General features: G+C 42.1%; 1 protein-coding gene across 7 annotated transcripts in view; it reads left to right on the top strand.

Annotated features, from left to right (window-relative positions):
* Positions 1–9,956, top strand: part of VEPH1 (ventricular zone expressed PH domain containing 1) — a 560,486-nt gene that overhangs the window by 107,921 nt on the left and 442,609 nt on the right. The window lies entirely within an intron of this gene.

The following is a 9,956-nucleotide window of genomic DNA, read 5'->3' as shown; positions in this document are numbered from 1 at the left end:
CTCCGCTCCCCAGCATCCGGAAGTTTATTGTTCCGAATGGCTGTGTAAGGGCTTCCATGTTCAGGGACGCCCCTCGTGACGTCACGCCCGCCCCCTCGTGAAGTCACACCCGCCCCCTCAATGAAAGTCTATGGGAAGGGGGCGTCGCGCCCCCTTCCCATAGACTTTCATTGAGGGAGCGGTCGTGACATCACGAGGGGCGGCCCTGAACACGGAAGCCTGCACACAGCCATTTGGAACAATAAACTTCCGGACGCTGGGGAGCGGAGCTCTAGAAGCAGGGCAGCGGAGAACCCCTTTAAAAGTCATATACTAAATGCTTTATTCTTTAAAAAATCTTGCTTAAAACTAGAGCATTAAGATAAATAAAATATTTCTAACCTAATTTTATTTATTTAAGTAACTATAAATACAACCTAAAGCATTTCCCATGTTGGTACATTAGTCATTCAGTATTTCACTTTGTATTTTTCTAAGCATTGGCCTGTGTTTTCTTTGTGCTGCTTCATCTGGTGAAAATATGGAAAAATAAATAAATAACCTGGATTGAAGTCTACATCCTCCTTAGAGCATATAATGTGAATAGGATAGGGAATAATCATATATTTGACATTTACTACTGTATTGGTGCAGAAGTAAAGAATGTGGTGTTTTATGATCAATAGTATATCTGCTATCACTTAGGAATAGGTGGATAACTGAACATGCACTATACTGCCGAACTATACTACTGGATATTTTACTCTAGAGCTTTGGACATTTTTTGTGTTCTGGATAAGATCAAATACAACTAACACATCGGAATGAAAGCAGCACATAGGAAGGTTATAAACTGATGTATATAAGTTCCCTTGAAATCCATTATTTCCCTAATGAGAAAATCATACAGGTGATTATATTCCTGTTAATGTAAATCTCTAGTTGCATACATCCTCTACATGCTTCACTACCTACCATATTCACAATTGTCAAAACCAAGTTGGCTATAATTATAGATTCACTTCAAATAGACAGATGTCTCACCCATATACAGAGTAAAGCAAAAAAAAAAAAAAAAAAAAAAAAAACAACAACAACAACAACAAATAAAAAAAACTGCCTAAAGAGGAGTCCTAAAACGTGATAAAGGTTGATGAGATGGGGTCAACCATATGGGGGAGATTTATCAAAACCTATGCGGAGGAAAAGTTGCCCATAGCAACAAATCAGATCGCTTCTTTCATTTTTAACAAGACCTCAGCAAAATGAAAGAAGCGATCTGATTGGTTGCGATGGGCGACTAGGCAACTTTTCCTCTTCACAGGTTTTGATAAAAATCCGTCATAATGTGGAGGTGGAAACCAGGTCAAAGAGATTGCTGTATATTTAAAGGGTACCTCTCATCCAAAAAACTTTTGATAAATTATAGATTAATGTATGCAGAATAACTTCACAATTGCATGTTATTAAAAAATATTCTTCTTTCTATTTAATTTTCCACTTTCAAGAAATGACCACTAGGGGTCTCCCTACCAGTCCTGGCAGCAGGCATTTCAGACTCATGCTGGAGTCCTAAACACTACGAGCTGCCAGTCTGCTTTGTTCACAAAGGAGAACACTCAGAGCTGCCAGCCTGCTTTGTTCACAGCCTGATTGGCTGGCAGCTCTGAGTGTTTAGGACTCCAGCATGAGTCAGAAATGCTTGCTGACAGGACTGATCGGGAAAAATACAATAGAAAGAAGCATATTTTTTCATTAACATGCTATTGGAAAGTTATTCAACATTCATTAATCTAAAATATATCAAAAGTTTATTTGATGAGAGGTACCCTTTAAAAATATTGTCACTTATATTACAGTGATCTTAAAGGGGTACTCCGCAGCTCAGCATTTGGAACAAACTGTTCCGAACGCTGGAGCCGTTGCCGGAAGCTCATGATGTCACACCCCGCCCACTCAATGCAAGTCTATGGGAGGGGGCGTGGCGGCTATGACGCCCCGCGCTGCCGGCTTCAGCATTCAGAACAGTTTGTTCCAAACGCTGAGCAGCGGAGTACCCCTTTAAGTTACAGCCTGTATTGTAGCCTCCTTGTGCATTCACGGTTCTGCAGGCTTCGCAGCTGAAATCTCACTGTATAAGATATACAGTTTTCTCTGGTGTGTGCTATCATTACACACCTATGTAAAGTAAAAATAATCTATGTAAAGTAAAAAGAAAAAAAGACAAACAAATGTAAACATACCCAATTACCCATCTATAGTGAACAACATTTGATATGAAAATAGAGACTGTAATGGGATATCTAAAATGTTAATGCTTTCATAAAGCTCCTTCATTTGTATAGGATATGTTGCAGGTGCTACATTTATACTAACACTTCATCTTCTCAACAGGAACAGGTGAAATTTTACTTAGGAGAGCTAATGGCAGCAGATGTGTTGGGCCATTGCCATTGAAATTGTTTTTTTTTTTTTTTTATCTGATTCCCTTATATATTCAGTACATAGCCAGTAGTATGTCTAAACTCTAAAATATATGTTAGCCTCTGTGGCATTAAATTCACACACATTTATGGCATGGGTATGGGAATTTAAACAGAGTTAAAGTTTGCCAACGTTCGGTACTACCAACCTTGTAATTTACTACCTTCTTCTAACAAAAGTTGCAGACAAAATAAATTAGTGGGCAGACCTATTTTGTCTAGTGAAATGCTGTACACAATGACAGAAATTCAATGGACCCCATTAAAGTCACTGGGATCCATCAGGAGCTGTTGGTGTTTGACAACGGGGCAGAACAATGACAAAAGCAACAGTGATGTGAACGCAGTCTTAGGCTAGCGATACACTGAAACTTTTTGTAGCTCTGTAGAACTGATTTTAACCATTAAAGGGGTACTGCATTGGAAAACAAATTATATAAAATCAACTGGTGCCAGAAAGTTAAATAGATTTGTAAATTAGCACAATACGGATAAGTGTAGAAGAAGAAAACGGGTTGATGCCAGCAGATAAGAAACTTCACCTTTATTTCGTCACATTAAAAGCATAGACAGGGAAAGACTTCAGTGGAGCACATCCTTGGAAAAAGCGCCAGGCATGACGCGTTTCAGGTCATGTGACCTTTCATCTGATTTTATCCATGTGCTCCACTGAAGATTTGTAAATTACTTCTATTTAAAAATCTTAATCCTTCCAGTACTTATCAGCTGCCGTACACTACAGCGAAAGTTGAGTTGTTCTTTTCTGTCTGACCACCGTGATCTCTGCTGACACCTCTGTCCATGACAGGAACTGTCCAGGGTGCAAGCAAATCCCCATAGCAAACCTTTCCGGTTCTGGACAGTTCCTGTTATGGACAGATGTGTCAGCAGAAAGCACTGTGGTCAGACTAAAAGAACTCCAGAAAGAAATACAACTTCCTCTGTAGTTTACAACAGCTGATAAGTACTGGAAGGATTACGTTTTTTAAATAGAAGTAATTTAAAAATCTGTTTAACTTTGTGGCACCAGTTGATTTAACCTCTTAAGGACGCAGGGCGTACCTGTACGCCCTGCGCCCAGTCCCGGTGTTTAAAACAGGGTCACGCCGTGACCCCACATCACACCAGGTCGGTCCTGGCTGCTATTCATAGCTGGGACCCTGGGCTAATAACGCTTGGCACAGATCGTTGTGCCACGCTATTAACCCTTTGGACGCGGCGATCAAAGTTGATCGCCGCGTAGAAAATTAAAGTAAAAGCTTTCCGGCAGCTCAGTTGGGCTGATCGAGACTATCGCGATAAAATCGTGATGTCCCGATCAGCTAGTACGCGAGCGGAGGCTCCCTTACCTTGCTCCGTCGCGTCCGATCGGCATTTGATTGCTCCAAGCCTGAGCTACAGGCTTGAGCAATCAACCCCCTATTACGCTGATCCATGTAATGCTATGACTTTGCAGGGGTCAGGGTAAAAGATCAGTTTGTGCAGTGTTATAGCCCCCTATGGGAGCTATAACACTGCAAAAAAAAAAAAAAAAAAAGTTTAAATCCCATAAAAAAAACTGTGTAAATAAAAATAAACTTATGTGGTATCGCCGCGTGCATAAATGTCTGCGTAAAAACATTCCAAAGTCCAAAATAGCGTATTTGTGGTCACTTTTTATATCATAAAGAAATGAATAAAAAGCTATCAAAAAGTCTGATTAATGCAAAAATGGTACTCATAAAAACTTCAGAACACGTTGCAAAAAATTAGTCTTTTATGATTTTTAGAAGGTGATGAGGAAAAAATGAAAATGCAAAAACGGAAAAACGCTGAGTCCTTAAGTACCCCTTTAAGCAAAAACTGCATTCCAAAGCAAAACACTGGCCCTGATTTATGAGTAGAGTGTAGTTTTCTTTGTGGATTTTGATTCCCGAAAGGCATTTTTCCTCGGCATTTACTAATGTTCCAGAAAATACTGGGGACATGCCCCTTTTCCTGATGACCACATCCATTTCCCTGGTTTTCTGAACCTGTAGATGACAGCTGTCATTCAATAGTCAAAATAAATCTCGTAGTGCGAAAAAGAAAAAAAAAAAAGGTCTCAGTGTAGCTTTAGCCTTATTCTGTCAACAGTATTGTCAAGTGCAGCGGGCTTTGTTTTGATTTGCTATGGGGTCCTTCCTCCTTGCTTAAATGAATGGTGTACATATTTAACCTAGGCTAATCCTATGAATGTGTCTCATCAATATGTATAAGACATATGTAGAGCATGTCGTCCCCAAAGGTCTGCTTCAGGAAACAAGTTGTATCTGAGACTTTTTTTGTAAAATAAGATCAGTGTATGTGATCTGTTCATTCATCATTATCTACTATGAACATCAAACATTATTCTTAAAAAGTATGGTGCATATAGGATACCATGCTCATGTTATGATTTAGCATCGTAGAACTCACCCAGCTGGCCTTTCCTTCTAAAGTTCAGAACCCTGTTTCAGAATAGATTAAATAATCCTTAAAGTTATTTGATTTATTAAACTGTAAGCAAGGAATTGGGCAAATTCCTAGTGTAATATCTGTTTCACAGTTGAAAATGACTTATGGTTGTTCCTTTTGGGACAACAAGAATGTTAATGGGGGTAGTAAGGCTTCAAAATAAAATCCAGCTTTTTATTTGAAATAGATGTTGAGGTTCAATCAAAGGGCACATTTAATATAATATAATATAAGAATTTAAAGCTTTGTTCACATTTGTTATGTAGATGAAAGGAGAACAGTATACTGCACACACCATTCAGTAGTGTAGCTTTATTGTGGCAGACAAGACATACTGTACTTCAGCAGGCAGCAGCAGGAAAGACAGGGGTGCTCTGTCAATGACAGAACCGACACAGTTGTCGGCTAGTGGAAGCGCGCTTGTTGCATAAAACAGTCTGTCCCAATCACCCCTGCCTTTCCCGCCGCTGCCTGCTGAAGTGCAGCATGTCTTGTCTGCCACAATAAAGCTACACTACTGAATGGTAAGTGCAATCTACATATCTCACGTATCTGAATGGACTGTGCACCACCTGTATCAGAGTTAGAGTAGAGCGATTGACTATTGGATTCTCCGCTATACGTGTATTGCCCCTAGTTGTGCATGCGCCGGTTCACATTCTCTTTGTGCATTTCTTGTTCACATTTGTGTTGTAGGTTCTGTTAGGTGCCTCTGGATGCAGATTCTGTCAAAAACCTAAGACAGAATATTGTAGCATGCAACTATTTTGTCTGGTTAAACGTTGGACTCCCCGGCGGATCCCACTTAAGTCAGTGGGGTCATTCAGGCACTATTAGTGTCCTGGTTTAGGCCCAATGACAGAGCAGAACAACATAAAAATGATGATGGTATGAGAATTTTGTAAAGGTACTAAAACAACATCAACTGTGGCCAGTGATAAGGTGAACGGGCAGTTCCTGTATGGATGACGTATCACAACTAGCATTGGGAACCATCAGAACTGCAGCAGTGGGAAATCAGGGCAGGTGAGTATAGTCACTATTAAAAATTAACCCTGTAAATTTGTATCGGTATAGCTATGTGGCCTTGACCAAAATTACTTTCCTGTATTGTGTTGTTAAAATTTTAACACAGTTTTGATTGATCAACTGCTATGTATTTTTTACTACCCTCTTCAGTAGAGACGTGCAGTTTACCCATTCTGATCACCCATATCAGACTGTTATTGTAAAATGCTTTTTCAAAATCCTGATATATCACATTTTGACCACTCTACATTCCACTCACTGAAGAATTGTAATGCTCCACTGGGTGTGGACCCGCTATGTCACTTATCGGTATTGCTTTGGGTTATACTGGAGCAGAGTCCAAGTGTTCCCCTGGTTTTCACCCTTTATCCTAGGTTGAATCCTAGGATGTGGAAGCTGGACTTTAGCTGCAGGGGAGATACCAGATCGCTACTGCAAGAGTGGTCTCTGGGAAGGTGGGAGCTGGCCTGGCAGACCAGAACAGGTAGACAGGCAGGTAAGGAAAGCTGACACTATAGATAGTATAAGCGCAGCAACAAAGACTGATGAGGCATAGTTGACTTGGTGTTATAGCTGTTAGAACAGCAGAGCTGAGGAATTAAGATGTAGCAAGGTGGAGCAGGCTTAACCCCTTAAAGACAATGGACATACATTGTCAGCTATCGCTGTATGAAGCACGCTCAGGAGCTAAACGTGGTTTATACCCAGTGGCATTAACCCTTTAGACACCACAATCAAAGTTGATTGCAGCATCTAAAACAGAAAAAAACTTAATTATGGCTACCTTAGTTGCCTGATCAGGACCACCCAATCATCTGAGAAGATGGAAGGAGGTCCATTAACTGGCTCATTGCCATCCAATCCGCACTCCAATGTTACACAAAGTCCAAGCTTGCTCCCCTACACAGCACTATCTTAGCCCAACTCTACTTCCTGTGTTCCTTCTCTGCTTCTAAAGATGGAATTTCCGTAACAAGAAGAAGTGGACAGCAGTTTACAGGGAAGTGAAACACCTAGTGGCCAAGACTTTAGGGATTATTTCCTGGTGTAAGAAGTCATTTTTGATAAATGAAATGATTTACATATATGTTAGGAATTGTTTATCGTGACCTTTAACCCCTTAAGGACGCAGGACGTAAATGTACGTCCTGGTGAGGTGGTACTTAACGCACCAGGACGTACATTTACGTCCTAAGCATAACCGCGGGCATCGGAGCGATGCCCGTGTCATGCGCGGCTGATCCCGGCTGCTGATCGCAGCCAGGGACCCGCCGGCAATGGCCGACGCCCGCGATCTCGCGGGCGTCAGCCATTAACCCCTCAGGTGCCGGGATCAATACAGATCCCGGCATCTGCGGGAGTTCGCGATTTAAATGAACGATCGGATCGCCCGCAGCGCTGCTGCGGGGATCCGATCATTCATAACGCCGCACGGAGGTCGCCTCTCCTTCCTCCGTGCGGCTCCCGGCGTCTCCTGCTCTGGTCTGTGATCGAGCAGACCAGAGCAGGAGATGACCGATAATACTGATCTGTTCTATATCCTATACATAGAACAGATCAGTATTAGCAATCATGGTATTGCTATGAATAGTCCCCTATGGGGACTATTCAAGTGTAAAAAAAAATGTAAAAAAATGTAAAAGTAAAAGTTAAAAAAAAGTGAAAAATCCCCTCCCCCAATAAAAAAGTAAAACGTCCGTTTTTTCCTATTTTACCCCCAAAAAGCGTAAAAAACATTTTTATAGACATATTTGGTATCGCCGCGTGCGTAAATGTCCGAACTATTAAAATAAAATGTTAATGATCCGGTACGGTGAACGGCGTGAACGAAAAAAAAAAAAAAAAGTCAAAAATTCCTACTTTTTTAATACATTTTATTAAAAAAAAAATTATAAAAAGTGTATTAAAAGTTTTTTATATGCAAATGTGGTATAAAAAAAAAGTACAGATCATGGCGCAAAAAATGAGCCCCCATACCGCCGCTTATACGGAAAAATAAAAAAGTTAGAGGTCATCAAAATAAAGGGATTATAAACATACTAATTTGGTTAAAAAGTTTGTGATTTTTTTTAAGCACAACAATAATATAAAAGTATATAATAATGGGTATCATTTTAATCGTATTGACCCTAAGAATAAAGAACACATGTCATTTTTACCATAAATTGTACGGCGTGAAAACAAAACCTTCCAAAATTAGCAAAATTGCGTTTTTCGTTTTAATTTCCCCACAAAAATAGTGTTTTTTGGTTGCGCCATACATTTTATGATATAATGAGTGATGTCATTACAAAGGACAACTGGTCACGCAAAAAACAAGCCCTCATACTAGTCTGTGGATGAAAATATAAAAGAGTTATGATTTTTAGAAGGCGAGGAGGAAAAAATAAAAACGTAAAAATTAAATTGTCTGAGTCCTTAAGGCCAAAATGGGCTGAGTCCTTAAGGGGTTAAAGCTGTCAGTTTTTCATTCTGAGGACTACTGTTCTTTTTATAAATTATACATACCGTATATGCCGGCGTATAAGACGACTGGACGTATAAAACGACCCCCAACTTTTACAGTTAAAATATAGAGTTTGGGATATACTCGCCGTATAAGACTACCCCTTCTACCGCGATGTACAGTACCTTGTAGTTCCCCCCACATCAGGTAGGCAGTATAGTTCCCCCCACATTAGGTAGACAGCATGTTCCCCCACATTAGGTTGCAGTTCCCCATATTAGGTTGGCAGTTCCCCCACATTAGGTTGGCAGTTCCCCCACATTAGGTTGCCAACTCCCTCACATTAGTAGGCAGTTCCCCCACATTAGGTTGCAGTTCCCCCACATTAGGTTGTAGTTCCCCCACATTAGGTCGGCAGTTCCCCCACAATAGTAGGCAGCTCCCCAACATTAGGTCAGCAGTTCCCCCACATTAGTAGGCAGCTCCCCCACATTAGGTCATCAGTTCCCCCACAATAGTAGGCAGCTCCCCCACATTAGGTCAGCAGTTCCCCCACAATAGTAGGCAGCTCCCCCTACATTAGGTCAACAGTTCCCCCCACATTAGGTCAGCAGTTCCCCCCCACATTAGGTCAGCAGTTCCCCCACAATAGTAGGCAGCTCCCCCCACATTAGGTCTGGAGTTACCCCACATTAGGCCGGGAGTTACCCCACATTAGTAGGCAGCTCCCCCACATTAGTAGACAGTCCCCCCCCCCTCACAGACATACAGCCTCCAGCCATATACAATGTATGGCTGGAGGCTGTATGTCTGTACTGCCCCCACAGTGTTCTGATTACCTCTCCTCCGGCCCGGGGTCACCATCTACTGCTATGGACCATAGCAGCAGTCCCAGGCCTGTAGGAGCGGTGACTGGATCACTGAAGAAGATGACGCGCCGTTGGTCACTCACCAGGCCCCGGCCAGCGTGCGTCCTCCTGCGATGGTCCTGCGGTCCTCCTGGTCCTCCTGCGTCTCTATGGTCACAGGAGGACGTCAGTGACGTCCCGTGTACAACCATAGAGGCGGAGAAGTGGAGGAGGACCGCAGGAGGACACGCACCGGTCGGGGAATGGTGAGTGACCGGCAAACATCCCTATGTCCCGAAAAGATCTTTCGTGACACAGGGATGCCCGGCATAGGAAATGCTATAATTATCTGCTCCCGTGATACTAAAAACCAGGGTGCCTCCAGCTGTTGTTTAACTACAACTACCAGCATGCCCGGACCGGCAAAGGCTGTCCGGGCATGCTGGGAGTTGTAGTTTCACAACAGCTGGAGACACCCTGGTTTTTAGTTTCAGTAATCAGTTTTTATCTGCTCTGGCCGGCCCCCGCACACGGGAGCCAGCCCGGGCAGGTAGTCATAAGTTTTCCTATCCCAGACCCAAATACCCGGCGTATAAGACGACCCCCGACTTTTCCGAAAAAAAGTCGGGGTTAAAAAGTCGTCTTATACGCCGGAATATACGGTACCATTAATTTACTTGACTTCCCCCATTGGCC

The sequence above is a fragment of the Hyla sarda genome, chromosome 3 (genome assembly GCF_029499605.1).
Source record: "Hyla sarda isolate aHylSar1 chromosome 3, aHylSar1.hap1, whole genome shotgun sequence".
Lineage (NCBI taxonomy): Eukaryota > Metazoa > Chordata > Amphibia > Anura > Hylidae > Hyla > Hyla sarda.
This window is presented reverse-complemented; position numbering and strand designations above follow the sequence as displayed.